The sequence below is a fragment of the Vigna unguiculata genome, unplaced genomic scaffold, assembly GCF_037176805.1.
Source record: "Vigna unguiculata cultivar grain cowpea cultivar isolate G323 ecotype 2 unplaced genomic scaffold, ASM3717680v1 ptg000067l, whole genome shotgun sequence".
In the NCBI taxonomy this organism is placed as follows: Eukaryota; Viridiplantae; Streptophyta; class Magnoliopsida; order Fabales; family Fabaceae; genus Vigna; species Vigna unguiculata.
In genome coordinates, this window is record NW_028196714.1 from 12,812 (window position 1) to 22,622 (window position 9,811).

Genomic DNA, 9,811 nt, shown 5'->3' on the forward strand with positions numbered 1-9,811 from the left:
ATATCATGAAAAAAGCCATTTGCACCAGGCGCACTGCGCTTTCCCTTGCCTAGATGTTCGCCTTTCTAAGTCAAGTAATGGTGACCCGCCGAAGACTGGAGCCTCAAAACATGTTGACGAAGACCCCCGAACTGAGGGTTCGATCAGTAGAGGGGACGACTTTCCCTCCCCGGAAGAAGAATAGCCCCGCTCTCTAGCCGACTGATCCCGTGGATCATATAACTGGGAGGGAACGTGTCACATTAGAGGTGAACGATAATTACCACGATGAGGCTGGTCCCTCTTTGATTTTAGTAGACTAAGCTATTCATATGAATGCCGGGCTCTTTCTTTCACTGCTAACCCCAATAAGTCAGTTTCTTAATGCTGATATTTTATGTTTCGTCGAGCCCCGAGCTTGTGGTCCTCCTTTGAGTGTGGGTTCCATTGGATGAATCTCTCAAGTCAAGGTTCACGTACATAGCAGCAAGAATGGTGCAGCGCCTCTTTCTCGTTCTCGCTCGGGAGCCAAAACGAACACGCCTGCTACCTACTGTACTGGACCTTCGACCAGGCATTCTACCCTTGTCGAATCGGAACCAACCACCACTGTATTGCGCTCGAACAGTTGAGCGGCCGCCGGCCAGCAACTTCCGTACTGTACACAGATATAGATTCATTCTTCGTACCTGGTCCAACTTCACAACCCTTCGCGGGTTGGTAAGAAGTCAGTCTTGTTTGGTAAGACTCTATTGAACAAAGCAAAGAAAAGAGAGTGCTCGACCGGAACAACGGCCAACAAAGACCGTAATTACATAGATAACTGCTCCTCCCTTTCTCCGGCTTTAAGGCGAACCGTATGGCGGCCGGAAAGAAAAGAAAGACGACCTCCTCACCTTCTCGTAGATGGTGTCAGTGAGAGCAACTTTAGTATCCCCCGTTGACCTTCTTTTGTAGATAGAATCTTCAATGAGTGGAAACAACTTACTAATAAAGGTGCGCTTGTTGAGTAAGGCCGTTTTCTTGCAGGAGTGCTAACGCGCGCCCTTATTCTTCGCTTGCTCCGCAGTACGAGCCTCATACAGAGCTGCGCCCCTTTAATATGATGAGAAGAGGGGCCGCCCTCTTTTCTGCACCAATCTTTATTTACTACTATCTATCTTTTTTGGGGGTGTATAGCTCAGTTGGTAGAGCATTGGGCTTTTAACCTAATGGTCGCAGGTTCAAGTCCTGCTATACCCAAACAAACCTACCTTACACTATACCTATTCATTAATAAGGATGCGTAGTAACGTTCAAAGATCACTCTTTGGCCTTTAGACTCGCTTCAGCGACTTCGCCCTTTAAGTGAGAAGGGGGTGAGGTAAGGAGTAGTATAAGAGTGGCTCGGTCATCCATAGGCCTCTCCTTATTGGATTCATTCTATTCTATAGGGCGGGGCTGCAGACCAACAATCCAGCAAAAGGGCTTAAAAGCTCCTTTATCAAACCTTCCCCTTTTCAAAAAAAGAAGGTCAGCATCAAAGCCCAGCAAACCCAACCTATACAAAGAGCTCTTTTCAGCCCCTACTCCTAACAAGTGAAAGTAGCTGGCACCCACCATACCTTGCTTCGTGCCCTCGGTTTACTTCACTGGGGCTCTCTTCCCTTGGAACCAGGTATGACAGTTTACTTCTTTTTCTTCACTGACAGCATCCCAATGAAGATGTTCTTTTGTAACTGCCAGGGAGCTGGATCTAATGAATTGATCATAAAATGGAGAGATTTGGTTAACGGGAATGATCGTGGTACTCATTGAAACCCGAACTCAGAGTCGACGAGCATGAAGCAGAACCATCTGAGCACACCGAGCGGCGCATCAAGCAAATAAAGAAGGAGGGAAAGCATCGAATGGGATGTGGGAAGCGAGCTTACCGGTCTTTGCTATGGATCTTTCCCCTCGCTATAGCTACCATGTTCAGTGCCCAAACATAGATATGCCTACCTACATCTTATCTTACTACACCCACTCACCGCTCTTGGAGGTATATGAGACAGACTACGCGCTAACAGCTTTAGCAACAAGGCTATAGGCTAAACAACTAAAAAAGCAAGCATTGAAAGACGCTCACCTAGTGCATTCACCCTAAGGGAAAGTTCCTGAGTCAGTCAACTCAATTACAATCAATCAAAGAAGAGCACTATAAGCTTTCTACGCGCACCCTACGTACATAACTCCGCGATAGGACAGCAAAGGAGACACTAAATACACGCACTACAGAAGAAGCTATGTGATCAACGCGAGAAGCCTAATTGCATTTAGGAAGGAACGCATGCGCATTGGCTAGAGCAGTCACTTCCGGAGTTAGCTCTGCAGATGAAGCAAGCAAAGGCAGAAGGTTGAAAATCCACTCTTGCACAGAGCCTCTTACTCGCCAAGTGGATAGGCAGCAAGCACAACTGGATCTCCTCATCTACGATGCCTCCTTCTTCCATATGTCCGGAAGCCTTATCTTCGTCTCAGAACTCAAGCCCCTTCCCTTTACTCCATAGGGCATTCGACTATTCCCATTCACTCTATCTACTTTGGCTAATAATCTTAAATATCTGGTCATTGGCCCAAGGTCAGCTCTTGTCTATGAAAGTAAGTTCCTTCTCGGTTTCGCATGCCAATTGGCAACTGCTCTATTTCGTATCATCCCACCCAGAGGGAAAGATATGAGGTAATTTATTCATTAATAAAATTTCATTGCCTTAGTTACCAGGAAAGATCTGATGTGAACAAAAGAAGATCATGGTTGAATGCTCACAAGACATGTGACATTGGTTTAAGTTGAATCGACTGTGAACGAATGGGTTAAGCGAAAAAGGGCGTTGATCCAGGATTCGATTCGAGGCTTGACCAATCCGGAAGTTGCTGAAAGAGAAGCGGAAAGGGACATCTTGAACTCAGGGGGAAGGGACGCTAACAAGTACTAAAAAAAGACTTTCCACAAGCTCGATCTTCTATTCAAGGATTCTTCTGCCTCACAAGTACCGGGCGATCCCGACCGCACCGATGCGGCTTAACCATCGTTTATCCACAGATCTTACTTTGAAACAACTTGGAGGGGAAGGCATCCCTTAGAAGCTGCATGAGCACTTTTACCAAAGAATGTAGGGAATAGCTAAATAAAAGGAGCATTACTTCGAACCAACCAGAAAGAAATCCAATTTGGAGTACTAACCAAAGGAGCATAAGCGGAAACGTAGAAAGACCAAAAACCCAGCCTCTTGCTGAACGAGATTATCATTCTCTTTTCCAAGCCCGGTTATTGAACCTATGCTCTACTCAATCCCAAGTACCCGTATACGCTACCTTCCTTGATCGACCCAGAATGTACTATCTCTAGCCGTGAATTCACTACACGAACATTTAACATATGAAAGATAAACGAGATCCATTGCACAAGTATGCTATTTCAATCAGTCCATGCTATCCGCTACACAGGGTTATTCAATTCCGTTTGATTCAAGACAAGCAGGAACGCTTCAAATAGACTACAGTGGACATATTCTATTATTCAGAGAGCCGCATAGACCCTCGATTTAGTTTAGAAACAAGAAGATTACAGCCTAGTAGTAGGTGGAGGCACTAAGTAGCCAAAGGGTATGACGAAAGGCTACAGCTATGCATAGGAAGTCTCAGTTAATGGGATGCCGGGTTCCCTTTGAGTGTAGAAAAGCTGCTGCTCGATTTGAATTGAGGCTTCGCTTCCAATCGCCATAGTGAAACTTCTGATTAGCCCTACTCTACTAGATTAGCCATAGCTAATTCGATAAAGGAGGGGTGAAAGACTAAAATTTCGATATATGTAGAAAGGGCACGACCTTTTTAGAAACAAAGACTACGAGACTTTTATCCATCCACTGTTACAAGAATGGTATGTGCCTCCATTAGGAAGAGAGGGAGAATGTGACTCAGTTTCGGTTGAAGTTGGCTTGCTGGATCTTGGAGTTGAACGTGAATAATTGTGAGAAATTACCCCCTTGTGTATACTTCTGTTCCTAAGGGAAGGGGCTTACTCATATATATAATATAAAAAAGAAAGTTTGCACTTAATCTATTAAGGCCAATCTTCTGATCCTCAACTATTCTCAACCCTCGGAGTCTAAAAAAAAAGATGTGTATCTTGCTATTGGTATCAATCGGTCCTCTCTTTCCTTTTGGTGGCGCATGCTTAGATTACCCTTATTCTTCATCTTCTCTACCCTTCGGTTGCTTAGGGCGCCCTGAGGGATTCGCCTCTAGGAGAATAGTTATTGATCACATAGCTTGGGTACTAGAAGTTGCTGATCGTATCATTCGGGCAGAGCCTGGGTCCCTTTGTATTATGTATAGCGCAGCTCCCTCTTTCTTTTGCTAGTTTTGTTCCGATCGATGAAGGAAACTCGGTAGCGCGCGGATTCGTTTTCCTATTTCACTGGGATCGGTCCTAAGGCGCGTGCTTCAATTCAATATTGTCTTGATTGGCAGTCGCTCTTCTGTATTTTGAATCTTCAGAGATACCCTTAGAGTTCTGTCCTGAATTGGAGGGTTGTTGAGTCAAGTCAAGAAGAATAAAAAGAAAGTCCCACAAAGGAATCTTGGACAATGGGCACAAGTCTTTATTAAAGAATTAGTATCTCCATTATAATTAGCATTTCTATCAGCTCTGCTCTTTTGTCTCCTGAATATCATCTCGAGACCCAAACAACGAGATCCGGATTGGAACCAACGCATATTCAAAGCTTATGGCCCTTCAATACAACCCCCCTCTGTATAAAACCGTAAGTGAGCGGTGCGAGTCTACAAAGAAGACTTTCCATCTTCCTTCTTTGGCGCTGCTGGAGATGCCCCACAAGGCCTTCTTTCTCAAGATTTCATTTTTCGCCGCGGTGAACAAAAGGAAGCAACGCCGCTACAAGCAATAGAAAGCCACGTTTATTAATCCATTTCAGTAGGTGGCGGTGTACACTAGGTATCAACAAAGGACGCTTTCTCTCACCCAGCCCTTTGGAGGTGTTCACTCTTCGCCTTCGGCTTTCTATTGAATGATCCATCTGGTGTGCTATTTATACTCCGTCAGTGAGGGCTTCTCCCTTTTCAATCTACATGGCATACGTACACGAATGAATATTCAAACTCATCGACTCGGCTCAAAGCATATGATCAAAGCTCTAGTGGCGCACATAGCAATATCAGAATAGAATTCTCGTCGGCCTGACCGGCAGTAATAGCGAACTAACACTGTTCTAATAGAAAGGGGGAGTCCCTCTTTGCGGTAGATAACGCAACCGAACACAAAATGATTCGGTCTCGCAAAGCATCTGGGCGAGCCCCTCCCTACTAAGCATACGTTTATTACCAGATCCGATAACAGCGATTCTCCGTCTCTGACCAGGAGGTATCACATCTACAGACATTAGCCCCAAATGCTAGCTCGCATTATGAATTAATAGTAAGTCGCTACATCATGCTTTTGAGGAAGCTATTCGGGCTTACCCGCCTCCTATTTATCAATTCTTTCCGTTTGATGGGCGTGCTCTTGTTTCTAGGTTTGGATGTTCTTTAAGGGTCTACTAGATTACGTCAATACATGAATCTCATCTTTCCAATCTCTTTCTTCTTTACCCGCTCATTCCTCTGACTTTATGCCTTCTATTCGGCTCCTACCCTACCAAGTCCGACCGGGGGTTAACTTTTCGTTATCAACTGCTTTCTTACTTTAAAATGTTGTATCATGGGCTTGAGGTATCACCGCCTACGAGTATAGATTTCCCGTTCGGTACACATACCCGAAGGATAGAACCTCTCGCCTCTTCTGTGGAAGCATCCTTAGGGAGGTCAAGTCCATATAATAGGACTAGCCACAAGTACTGAGACAATATCTAAAATATTTGCAATTCTTCACTTTTTTTATTTTAACCCAGTTCCGGGAATCAGGCAAGTAAGATCTTTAACACAAGCTTGGCACCTAGGAATAGGCGTTTTATGGATGATTCAAGCCCTGCACACTCAAAGGCGAGAACGAAGTAGCGATTGCTCGTCCAAATGGGTTACCACCAAATCAAGAAAAATAAAAATTATATGTATTGAATTTATACCTCAATCAGCCCTTTAACACCTTCGAAAGAAAAAAGAAGGAAAGCACCCATCTCAAGTGCCTTGCTTCCTCTCCTTATCAGTCGAGCTATTTCATTCCTTCTTTTTTCCAAAGCAGGGTTAGCGTGAAAGGGTGAGTTGACTCGGGAAAGAGTTATGAGTTAGCTTCGGGATATGGCCTTTGCCTCGGATTATCCCATAAATTGGAACTGTTGATGCATGGGAGGGAATAAGAAGAAGAGGAACGTAGTAACTCGACTGTAAGGAGAGGAACGAAGAGAGAAGAAAGATCCTGATTTTATCAATGAATAACTTGCGTCAGATAAAAAGAAAGCAAAGAAACCTGCATTAACCCAGGATTTTTCAAAGCAATACCGGTAGCTAAGGGCTTTGAAGTTGTTGCTTAACACATCCTATTCGAACAATCAAGATAAAGGGGCTTTTAAGTAAGGATTCCCGGGGGTTTCTCAGAGAAATTCCGATAGACTATTAAGGAGAAAATAACTGTAAGGAAGATTGCCGGATTGATTTATAATTTAGTAAGGAAAGCCAGGGGATTTCTATCAAGGGCAGCTATGTCAGGGATGCTCGTCCGAAGAAAGTGAAGATATCCAGGGAGATTCATAGGGGCGTATCAGGAATTGGCCTCTTATTAGGACTCTACCACTCCTATGGAAAGGTATTCCAAGGAAGCATCAATCAATATGCGGGAACCCGAATTCAAAAGAAGAAAGCCTTCATGCATCCAGGGGAGCTACACCCATCTCACTAACAGGATAAACCGGATAGACAAGTCCTTATTTTAGAGATTCAGTCCCAGGTTTTCTGAGAGCAGCGGAGCAAGAAGAAGATACGGCTACTTCCCAAGCATCCTAGTAATCTAGTCTGCAAAAAAGCAGCTAAAAGCGACGTCCCAGTCTTGAGACCTGATCAATCCCATGAATTCTCAATCCTTATGCTTATCAGTCTTCGTTACTCGGATTACAGTCGAGCTATTTTGTGTGTGATTGTCTATTTTAAGATCATATTGGAAACCTGGGATATGCCCATAGGGAAACCTATATTATTAACATGTTTGGCAGGAACGTACCTATCGTCATATCTGAGGGGACCCTATCTCCGGTCTCAGCAAGCTATGGGATATAACAAGGAATGCACCTTCCTCTTTGGAGGCAGGGTCAGTCATTCTGCTTTGGTTCTGCTGTTAACCACAACTAACATGACTTAACCAAGTCAGATGGCCTCTATTCTTTTTCTTTTTTTAACTCCTTTCCTAATGTTTTGTTTGGGAAATCTCACTCACTACACACAATCTATATGATATGTGTGATGCCGACACCTAAGATAGAGAGAGTTACGACGACTATAATCAGAAGAAGAGGTTATGAAGTAACTCGACTGATAAGGAGAGGAAAGACCTCGGGCATTGAATCTCTGGCCTTAGCCTGCCTACCAGTCTTGATCTCTTGCAAGAACAAAGGGAAGCACTAAGAAACTATTTCAGCATGCAATTGGCAGAAATTATTCACTCGGATGCTCTCACAGCGATGCTGAAAAGGTCATCTCTACTCTGGCTCAACACTTCCCTTACTTACGCGAAAGAATCATCCTCAGAAAACAAGCATCCCGGATGGTTGAGCTCAAGCGAAGCACCCTGAGAGCAAGAAGTTCGATCAATTCTGCCAAAGCCTCTCAGTCTACTGCTTCTGAAAAGACTTCTTACTACTCTAGTTAGGAAGTATAGTTTCAATATGGGCTTCTATCTTATTTGTTCTCCTCTGCTTACAAACTGGGTAAGAAGAAGTAGAAATCTGCAGTTAAGATGAATGCAAGAATCGGATCTGAGCTCCCCCGGCTCTACGACCCCGCAAGGCACTACTGTAGAGCTCTTTGGGCGAGACTTTCTCGATCACAGCTTCTCACTGACAGACTAGCAATTCAAGAACAGCTTCTTTCTCTTACGCAATTTAGACTCTCCACAACAATCTGTATTTCGAAACAAGGAAAAGGATTCTCGACATGCTATGCAAGGCGGCAGGTGCTACTTCCTGTTAGACGAAGCTTAATGTGTTTTCTATTGGACTTGGTTGAGTTGAAGAAGAAAAGAGAGTGAGTTTGATTCCTTTCTCACTGAGGAAACTTGGCAAAGGTTTCCAAGCCGTAGTCCAAGAGGCAAAGGTTGTTTGCCTTGCTTTCAAACTGACTTGCCTTATCCTATTGGGTGAAAGTACTATTACTGCTATACCCGTCTACCCGGTCTTACTGTGAGCCCTCCCACTCTTGGAAGAAGTCACACCTTAGACACGGTAGGTCAGATTAGAACTGAAAGGCCCTTAGACCATTACACAATGGAGCACTTGCTTACACCACTAGTTAGAGAACTGGGGAAGGGGGAAGAAAGGAGCAACTTAGATCTCCACCGTCCTCCTTATGTGATGCTTACTAATCCAGCGGATCCCTCACCAGATGCTTAGTCAGAGCCATTCTCCTTGTGCTTTGATAGACTACTATAATAGACTCTTTAGGAGAAACATTCTCCGCTTCGGCTTGCCTCTGGAAGCTCTATTGTTAGACAGACCTTAGCGGACTACTTATTTGAAGCTTGACTTGTTCTCAGGATCTAAACTGACTGGAAAGAAGAAGCATTAACGGATGAAAGTAAGGATGGAAAAAAAGAGGCTGTTAGCTCTTGCTTTGCCTCGGATGCGGCACCCTCTATTCCTAAACTAGAGAGCGTCAGGGATGCTTTGGAATAAGCTAAGCTCTTCCAGTGAGAGTGGCCTATCCACTGCGCCGATCCCTTTTTTATTCTTATCAGCGGGATAGGGAACTAGTCCTCTGCGATTGCACGACCTTTCCTCACCAGCAGAAAATAAAAACAATCCAACGCCTAGAGTTTCTTTTTAGGCAGCCTAATTCTTTCTCCCTAAACATATATAGAAAGAGGAGTAACGACGGGACAGGTCACGACTACGTGTTTGACTCCGGCCAGAGAGTTCTTTTGTCCAACTACTACTCCAACTCTATAGAAAAGACAGTCAGGCCTCTCCCTTGAGCCCCGGGAGGACAGGTTATATTCAGAATAAGAAAAAGATTCCAGCAAGAAAACGGATGGCAATCAACGGCTTTATAAAGCTCAAGGAGTTGCTTGTTGGCTGGGAAGCGAAGAAAGAACGTAAGCACGCCAGTGGGTGTCTTTCGCATGTTGCCATTCCAGAGGTGAAAGTACACTTTCTTTATTCTTTATTAAATTTCTGGCATAAGAGGGCTTTTATCTTTGCTCTTTTAGCGGAATAAGAGCAGTTTGGTAAGATTATAATATAGGTCAGAAAGAATCAAATGTCCCTAGTATCAGGAAAGAGGGTGCACATTCATAGGCCAATCTGTTTTCTTGCCCGTTCCCAGGAAAGGTATGAAAGACGCCTATTCTTCAGGCAAGGAGCGCTTCCTATATAGAATATGTCCGAACTTCTTTCCCCGTACCGGACCGCAGCAGCTAAAGGACGTGCCACTGGACGAGGATTTCTTTCATTTTTGTTAATATTCTATGAGCGCGTTCTCCTCTTTTGAAAGAAAGATGTAAAGTGTGGTCTTCTCGTCACTCTTCGGGATGCTAAAGAAATAGTCGGTATTGATTCGATTCTTCCATGGGATATGGGTTTACATGGCGGGGACTCCCAACTTATTGAATAGGTGACGATGGTCGAGGAATAGGCCTTGGCAACAGCAA

General features: G+C 44.2%; 1 non-coding gene across 1 annotated transcript; it reads left to right on the top strand.

The window, feature by feature from the left end:
- Window positions 1-1,148: 1,148 nt before the first annotated feature.
- TRNAK-UUU (transfer RNA lysine (anticodon UUU)) lies at window positions 1,149-1,221 on the top strand. The gene has a single exon. It is a non-coding gene; the product is annotated as a tRNA-Lys (tRNA).
- Window positions 1,222-9,811: the final 8,590 nt, after the last annotated feature.